The sequence below is a fragment of the Myotis lucifugus genome, unplaced genomic scaffold (assembly GCF_000147115.1).
Source record: "Myotis lucifugus unplaced genomic scaffold, Myoluc2.0 scaffold_26, whole genome shotgun sequence".
Lineage (NCBI taxonomy): Eukaryota > Metazoa > Chordata > Mammalia > Chiroptera > Vespertilionidae > Myotis > Myotis lucifugus.
The window spans coordinates 9,244,662-9,254,107 of record NW_005871074.1 but is presented as its reverse complement, the minus strand read 5'-3'; the positions used below and the strand labels follow the sequence as shown (position 1 = coordinate 9,254,107).

At 36.3% G+C, this 9,446-nt stretch overlaps 1 pseudogene; it reads left to right on the top strand.

Moving 5' to 3' along the window:
* Nucleotides 1-271: 271 nt before the first annotated feature.
* LOC102425942 lies at nt 272-1,359 on the top strand (annotated as a pseudogene).
* The last annotated feature ends 8,087 nt before the right edge of the window (nt 1,360-9,446 follow it).

Sequence of the window (9,446 nt, the reverse complement as noted above, 5' to 3'; positions counted from 1 at the left end):
CCGGAAGGTCATCTGGAAGGACGTCCAGACTAATTAACATATTATGCTTTTATTTCTATAGATTATTATAGATATACATACAAGAATGTTTATTGCAGGACTCAATAAACAAATGACAATGTCTGGAAATAACCTCATTACCTATCAATATTACATACTGTTGGCCTCGCGGCTGCCGCCCCCTTCCACATGGTCAAGCCGAGGTAGCACCTGTTCCTGCAACCCTGCTGCCTCCTTCGCCATGCCTGCCGCCTGCTCCTGCTTTCCCACCATGCACCCCTGCAAAGTGAGCAAACTCCGGGCCTTCGTGAAAATGTCGAGAGTTCTGCACACTGAGGAAATGCGCTTCCTGAGGGAGTGGGTGGAGAGCATGGGAGGTAAAATACCACCTGCTACTCATAAAACTAAATCAGAAGAAAGTAAGGAGGAAAAAACAGATAGAAAGAAGGTGGAGGAAGACCTAAAGACAGATGAATCATCAGTGAGGAAAGTGATCTAGAAATCGACAATGAGGGTGTGATTGAACCAGACACTGATGCCTCTCAAGAAATGGGAGATGAGAATGTAGAGATAACTAATGAGATGATGGATCAGGCAAATGATAAAAAAAAGTGGCTGCCATTGATGCCCTAAATGATGGTGAACTACAGAAAGCCATAGACTTGTTCCCAGATGCCATCAAGCTGAATCCTCGTTTGGCCATTCGGTATGCCAAGAGAGCCAGTGTCTTCATCAAATTACAGCCAATCGAGACTGTGACAGAGCTATTGGAAAATCCTGATTCCGCTCAGCCTGGCAAGTGGCGAGGGAAAGCACACAGACTTCTGGGCCACTGGGAAGAAGCAGCCCGTGATCTTGCCCTTGCATGTAAATTGGATTATAATGAAGATGCTGTTGCAGTGCTGAAAGAAGTTCAACCAAGGGCCCAGAAAATTGCAGAACGTCGGAGAAAGTATGAGTGGAAATGGGAAGAGCGAGAGATCAAAGAAAGAATGGAAAGGGTTAAGAAGGCTCGGGGAGAACATGAGAAAGCCCAGAGAGAGGAAGAAGCCAGAAGTCAATCAGGAGCTCAGTATGGCTCTTTTCCAGGGGGCTTTCCTGGGGGAATGCCTGGTAATTTTCCTGGAGGCACGCCTGGAATGGGAGGAGGCATGCCTGGAATGGCAGGAATGCCTGAGCTCAATGAAATTCTTAGTGACCCAGAGGTTCTTGCAGCCATTCAGAATCCAGAAGTTATGGTGGCCTTCCAGGATGTGGCTCAGAACCCAGCAAATACGTCAAAATATCAGAGCAACCCAAAGGTTATGAATCTCATCAGTAAATTGTCAGCCAAATTTGGAGGTCCAGCATAATGCCCTTGTGACAGATAAAGCCCTTGCTGATGGAAAAGCAACTTGGATCGCCCAATGGATGTCTCAATAATACAAACCAGTGTACCTCTGACCTTCTCATGACGAAAGCTGGAGTGCTTGAAGAGAATCCCAACCCCTCTGCCCCAAATGCAGCTGTAACATTTCACAGTGGTTTGCCATTATGGTATTCATTCAGATAATGTTTTCCTACTGGAAATTACAAAGTTTAAACACTTTTAAACCTTAAAAATATTTAAAAACAAATTGAAAGGGTGTGTTAAACCCTACATTTTACTATATATATATCATACTGTTAAATGTTATCTATTGAAGGATGAGTTATGAACTACATAATGAGCAAGGAAATAAGCACCATTAATCAATAAGACCTGCCAGTAATAACACCCTATTTCCACTTTTGTAAAAACAAAATTGTGGGTAGGTTTTATTTAATAGAAAAATGAAATATAAATAGAAAATTGGGACAAGTATGCACAAAGTTATTAATATTGATTTCCTAGAGTGAAGATAGAAAACAGAATACTTAATATGTTAAAGGTACATACAAAATGAGAAAAAATATTCTAGAATGTCAAGTAAAGTTCTTAAAATTATGTACATATGTGAAATAACAAGAAGACAAAAGAAGCTAAACATAGTCAAATAAAATTATACCCTTAATTGTTACAATTGTAGTTGCATTTTAAGGAGTTACACAGAGTAATCTTAATCTATCTAACATGCCTAATATTGACATCATTAAATCAGAATTTGGCGTGAAAATTAAGTTTCAAATCTCAAAATCAAGGCTGAAATTCTAGTCTTACATGATTCATGAAGAAGATATAACATGTTAAACAAGTGAAATATTCATGCTTTTGTTTAGTCACAATTTAGGGTACTGACTATACAAATTTAAGACACTAAAAACTATATTAAAAAAGAATGTTCACTTACTGTTTTTTAAGATGGAGAGAGTATGTTTTCCTGTTCATTTGGATGGCATAAATGACCTAACAACAGAGTATTCAGAGAGAAAGTAATCATTAAAAAGGTGAAATTCTTCAAACCAAAGACATACTTCTTTAAAATGTAAACTAAGATTGTATCATGCATGTGTCAAAATTATATCCACATATAGAAGTATATTGCTATCTTTCTTTAATCACAGGATGTATGACAGAAATTCAAGGAGTCTAAATCTATTTCAAATTAAGAGCATTAGTCATTGGCATTTATTACATATCATAATCAAATGTAATTTAAAATGGTTATATTTAGAAATGCTGAGGAACCTTGAAGAAACTTGAATTTTATTATCTTTTTTCCTACTTTTCAGTTTCTAGCACAGATACATGGAAAATCCGAGGACTATAATGCAGGTCCCCTTTTAATGTGAAAGGGAGTAGCCATAACCGCCAGAAGCACTGCCTGCACACAGCCTTTCACCTTGCTGTTCTCTCCAGGATTTGCCTCACAACGTTCAGGGACAGTCCACGTTTAATAAGAAGCCCCCTCACCCCAACTCCAGATCTTTTCATGGGTCATGCCAGCTTCCCTCTTGTTGAGACTCAGTTGATGCTCTCTCCATTCCTGTTTTTATTTCCCTCCCCTCCCACAGTGCTCATCATAAGGGCAACCCCTAATTTACACAAATCCCCTCAGAGATTGCAGCTCAGAGAACACACTCTGGAGCATCAGCATCAAACATATCCATTTCTTATGGGGTAGCACGTAGCTAATTCTGGTAAAGGTTCCATGTTTGCAAAGAATATGAATTTTGTCATTGGGTGCAATTTTCTGAGTTATCATTTTCAACCCTGTAGTGTTCAGTGTTCTGCAGTCTATTGAAAAAGGTGTGTTGGCATTTCCAAGTTTATTGTGACATTGTTTCTTTCTCCTTTCAATCTGAGGGTTTTATGCCCTGCATCATTTTGGAGCTATGTTGTTGGGTGTGAAAGATTTAGTATGTTGATATCTTCAGGATAAGTTGAGCACTTTATCAATAATAATGTAGCATTTATTTCTAAAAGTATTTCTTCAAATTCTACTCTGATATTAGAATAGTTACACCAATCTACTGTTGATGTTTTAACTATTTTACTTTAACTTTTGATCCATTTTATGTAATACTAGAGGCCTGGTGCACAAATTTGTGCACAGCTGGCGATCGGGCAATTGGAGCCGGCCTGCATGGGGGGGAGGGACTGTGGGAAGTTGTCCAGCAGTGGGAGGTTGTCTATGGGAGCACACTGACCACCAAGGGTAGCTCCTGCACTGAGCATCTGCCCCCTGTTGGTCAGTGTGCATCATAGCTACCAGCCGGTCATCCGGTCATAATGGTCACTTAGGCTTTTATATAGAGAGAAGTATTTAAATTTTACATATTTATTTATAATTTAGAGATGCATTCTGAAAGATAATAACAAGTAGCAATTTCCAGGGTATTGTACATATAAAGATGACTCCCAAATCTTACAAATTTCATGATGCACTTTGTAACTTTCTTTTTGTATCTACACAAAGTATGTAGAAAAAGAATAGTTTTGAGTACTACTTCTTTTAGTATCCTATCTTTATTCTATTGTTTGAGAATAAATCTGTATAATTTGTCTTCTACATTGTGGAAATCAAATAATGGCATGATCAAATATCCAGTTATTGAAGGCAGAAGCCTGATCTATGCAATAGTTGGTCTCTGTCTTACCTTCTAAACCCTACATGTTCTACATTTCTGTTCCCTGATTTTTATATTATAAATTATTGAATAAAATGGGAATAATAAGAATTCTGCCTTACTCTGGCCCTAAAATAAAATGCTTTACTGTCCATAACATTAAGCTTGGCACTTGTTACAGTTTCCTCTTGGTGCTATTGTTTTGCTTAGATTCATGTAAATCTCATTGAGTCTGTTCTCTTCTAAAGTGAGATATTGTGTGAGTATTTGGTGAGTACGTGTGTGTAAATGTGTGAATAATTTTCTGAAATATTCTTTCTGGATATAGTCATTATTTTTCTCAATATGTTAGTGTGGTGAGTTTATTGAATATATATTTCTAATATTAAGAGATCTTTCCACAGAGAATAAAGCTACTTGGTCATAATGTTTCACAATTATTTGCTAATTTCAATTTTAAATATTCTGCAAGTATAAGAACCTATAACTTTCTTTTCTCCCACTTTATTTGTCTGCTATATAACAACGTTACATTAACCTCTTAAAATGATTAAAATTCTGAAGAATTGATTTATGTTCTATTCTCTGAAAAAGATACTTATCTTTCCTTAAATATTGCCTGAAGCCTTAAAGCCATTTGACTAGTAGAATTACTTATTTAAATCTATCTATATATAAAGGGTGTCCCAAAATTCACGCAAAAAGTAATTTTGACAGAAAACACAGGTTTATAATTAAAAATTGTAAATTTTTTATTGATTCATAAAGTATACAGTATAGGGTTATGTATGGAATAGCATATTGGGTAAATGGCCTCCAAGGCTTTGCTGGCACATACGCACTCTTTTGTTGAAATTTTCCATGACCGTTTTGCATAAATGTGGCTGAATTTCGTTGATACAGTGCTCAATTTCCTCCTTCAAGGCATAGGTGGTCATGGGCGTGTTGGCATAAACCTTAGACTTCAAAAAACCCCAAAGAAAAAAGTCCAACAGTGTTAAATCGCATGGTCTGGGCGGCCAATTCTGATCACCAAAACGGGAAATTACACGACCAGGAAATGACTCATGCAGTAATTGAATTGTTTCTCGGGCTGTATGGCATATGGCACCATCTTGTTGAAACCACATGTCGTCCACATCCATATCTTGTAATTTAGGCACAAAAAACTGGATTATCATGTTGTGATAGCGAGCACCATTAACTGATATTGCCTGAGCAGCCGCATTTTTGAAGAAGAATGGTCCGATGATGCCTCCAGCCCAAAATTTGCACCAAACAGTGACACGTTGTGGATATTTTGCCCGATATGCTATTCCATACATAACCTTATACTGTATACTTTATGAATCAATACAAATTTACAATTTTTAATTATAAACCTGTGTTTTCTATCAAAATTACTTCTTGCGTGAATTTTGGGACACCCTTTATAAAAGCCTAAGCAATCAAACAAATGACTGAACAACTGGTCGACCAGTTGCTATAATGTTCACTGACCACCAGGGGGCAGATGCTCAATGCAGGAGCTGCCCCTGGTGGTCAGTGTGCTCCCACAATCAACCTCCGATGGCCAGCCAACTTCCCACAGTCCCTTCCCCCTGCCGTCTGGCCAACCTCCCACAGTCCTTCCCTCCAGCCAACCACACCCTCACTTCCCCGACTGTTCCCCATCACCAGCCAGGCTGAGGGACCCCACCCATGCATGAATTCATGCACCAGGCCTCTAGTTTATTAATAAGAATGTTTTCATGATTGTAAGTATAATCTATAATCAGATATTGCATTTCTACTTTAGTCAAAAGAAATCTATTGGGGGAAAAACAGATATCAAGATGGTAGTTTTATAACAAACCTTATCAATAATTACAAAAAAATAATTTTATATGAATTCAATACCCACTGCCTGTCTTCTACACATGTCAATTAAAATCAAGGAGACTATTACCACTTTAATTTTTCCATATCTCTGTTGATTAAGGTGTATTTTTTTTAATTTACTGAGAGAAGAGTTTTAAAATCTCTAATGTAATTGTGGATTTGTCAATTATTTTGCTACTACATATTTTTGAGTCATGTTTTGATACACTCTTAGTAGATGCAAATATTTTTAAGATTATTATGCCTTCTTGATAAAGGAAGATATTTATCATTAAGACATGCAATTACTTATCCTATTAGTAGCCTTGTCCTGCAGGCTACTTCTTTTATATCAATTTATCAACTTACATTTACTATGGATTTAGGTTTCAGTTTAAATTTTTTACATTCTTTTCTTTTAATCTGTCTTATATTTAAAGAGTATTTCTTGCAGATAGCATTTAATTTTTTCACCCAAATTGGCCATCTCTGATGTAGTTGGAAAGTTTACACTAATTACTTTTAAAGAAATTTGTATATTAGAGTATAAGGCAAATATGTTGTTGTTTACTTTTGCCATATATGTTCGCCCCCCCATTTTTCTTTACTGAAATTGGATATATCAATATAAACAAGGTTTTAATATAAACACACATGCATATTTATACGCACCCCAACACATGTGCGCACACACCTTATATCATGTTTGTGTATAACACACACATATTTTCTGACATGAGCCACTGAATTACATATAAACAGTGAAATCCCTGTCATAATTAGCATACCAAGCATAGAGATTGACTTCTAAACACCATTTTCCTCTCCCTACTGATAGGAAACAGGTGCATAAATTGAAAAAATAGCTAAAATGTAATTAAAAATAGATTAAACAATGAAAAAGAAAACATGGTAAGAACTGAAAAATGTAACAGAAACAAAGAACATACAAAGATAATAAAAATCAATAGGTTTAAATCCACTCTATCAAGAATTAAATTTTAAGAATCTCCAAGTCCAGAGATATTCATTCATTCAATGGTGAACTGCACTAAACATTTGAATAAGGAAAAATACTAATCTTATAAAAATGCATGAAATATAAAGTTGGAACACTTCCCAACTACTTATATGAAGCAGTATCAACCAGATATTGCAATAAGACAACTGCAAAATACCTACAGCAAATGTCATAGTTATTTTTAAAATATTGATAGCTTCTTCCTACGATAAAAGCAAAACAAACACAAAAGCATCAATAAACTAAATGAACTATTACCTGCTACTCAACATCATAGGGGATTCCTAGACAGTAAAAAAAAAAAAAGGCATAGAGATTTGGGGGGAAAACTGTGCTTTCTGCAACTGATATGAATGCAACAAATAGAAAAGCCAAAGGAAACAACAGAAAACTATTATTTATGACAGTGATTTATTATTTGCAAATATTGATATAGTTAAATATATAAAAATCAATTTTATTTCTATAATGTTAGAGATAAAATATTGGAAAGATAAATTTTATTAATACCATTTACGAAAGCATCAGAAAAAAAACATATGCATACCTCAACATAAAACTACAAACTATAAAAGAGAAAATTAAATAAGAGCTAAGGAAATGATGTATCAATACCATGATTTAGAAATATTGATATTAAGTTTTTCTTACAATCAAAATTTAATTGTAGTTTGAATGTTATCCAACAACTTATTTGTAAAATTTGGCAAGATAATTTCAAGTATATATATAAAAACAAAAGACTTTAAATAGACAAAATTCTGAAGAAAAGCAAAATGTAGAAAGACATATATTTATTTATCTAACTGATTTTAGAGAGAGAGGGAGGGAGAGAAGAGAAAGAGAGAGACAAACGTAAATGTGAGAGAGCAATATCAATGGGTGCTGCCTCTTGCATGCCCCCTACTGGGGATCCAAGCCTGTAACCTGGGCATGTGCCCTAAGAGGAATCAAACCAGCAAACTTTTGGTACGGGAGACAAAGCTCAAACAACTGAGCCACAGTGGCCATGGCAAAAATAGAAAGACTTTAAATACTAAATTTCAAGACTTACTATAAAGCTACAGTAATTAAGATAGTGGGCCATTTGTTTAAAAACAATTATATCACCTGGAAAAAAAAATGAGTTTAGAATAAATCCACAAAAGATAACTTTTTGGAGGGACAGAGGTGCCTATTTAAATTAAAGGAAAAATAATATTTTTCTTATGAGTATCTATTGACTTACATGAAGGCCATAGGAAAAAATTACTTTTGACACCCTTCCATATGATAAAAGTATCTTAGAAATGTTCACAGATATGTCAAAACTAATATAATGTTTTGAGAAGAAACTATAGGAGAATATTTCCATGACCTTGTGTTAGTCAATAATTATTAAATAGACAATAAAAAGAATGGCCATAAAATAAATAGTTGATTAATTAAACACCATCAAAATTAAAAACTGTTGTGCATCTAAAGCAGTGGTTCTCAACCTTCCTAATGCCACAACCCTTTAATACAGTTCCTCATGTTGTGGTGACCCCCAATTTCATCGTTATAAATTGAACATAATTAAAGCATAATGATTAATCACAAAATAATGTTATTATATATGTGTTTTCCGATGGTCTTAGGCGACCTCTGTGAAAGGGGTCAATATGCCTAATTTGCATATCAGGTTGAGAACCACTGATCTAAAGAAACTATTAAGAATGTTAAAAGGCAATCCCCAGACTAAAGATTGATACTTGGCCGAAACCGGTTTGGCTCAATGGATAGAGCATCGGCCTGCGGACTGAAGGGTCCCGGGTTCGATTCCGGTCAAGGGCATGTACCTGGGTTGCGGGCACATCCCTAGTGGGGAGTGTGCAGGAGGCAGCTGATCGATGTTTCTCTCTCATCGATGTTTCTGACTCTCTATCTCTCTCCCTTCCTCTCTGTAAAAAATCAATAAAATATATTTTTTAAAAAAAGATTGATACTTGCAATTCATATCCAATTGGCCTATTAATATTCTACATGTCACTCATCATCATTATTTGTGGGATGACAAATAAATAAAAAAGGATAGGAAAAGGGAATAAAAGTAGCAAAATTGCAAACAACAAATATTGAGAATGCCAAGTAGTAGTAAGAATGTGGAATAACAGAAACTCATACCCCACCAGTGGAAATCTAACACCTGCCAGAATGGCTATCTACCACCAATAAACCAACAAATAACAAGTGTTGGCAAGGATGTGGAGAAAAGGAAATCCTAGTGCACTGATGGTGGGAATGCAGCCACTGTAGAAACATATGGAGTTTCCCCCAAAATTAAAAGTGGAATGATCAAACAACTGAACAGCAGGCTGCATGGGGAGATGAAGCCGGAGGGGGGGGCCATAAGGAGCGACCAGGCCAGCAGAGGGGGCAGTTGGAGGTGACCAGACCAGCAGGGGGAGGGCAGTTAGGGGCAATTCGACTTGCAGAGGGGAGCAGTGAGGGGCAACTAGGCCAGTGGAAGGGCAGTTGGGGGCAACCAGGCCAGCAGGGGGTGGGGTCAGTTAGG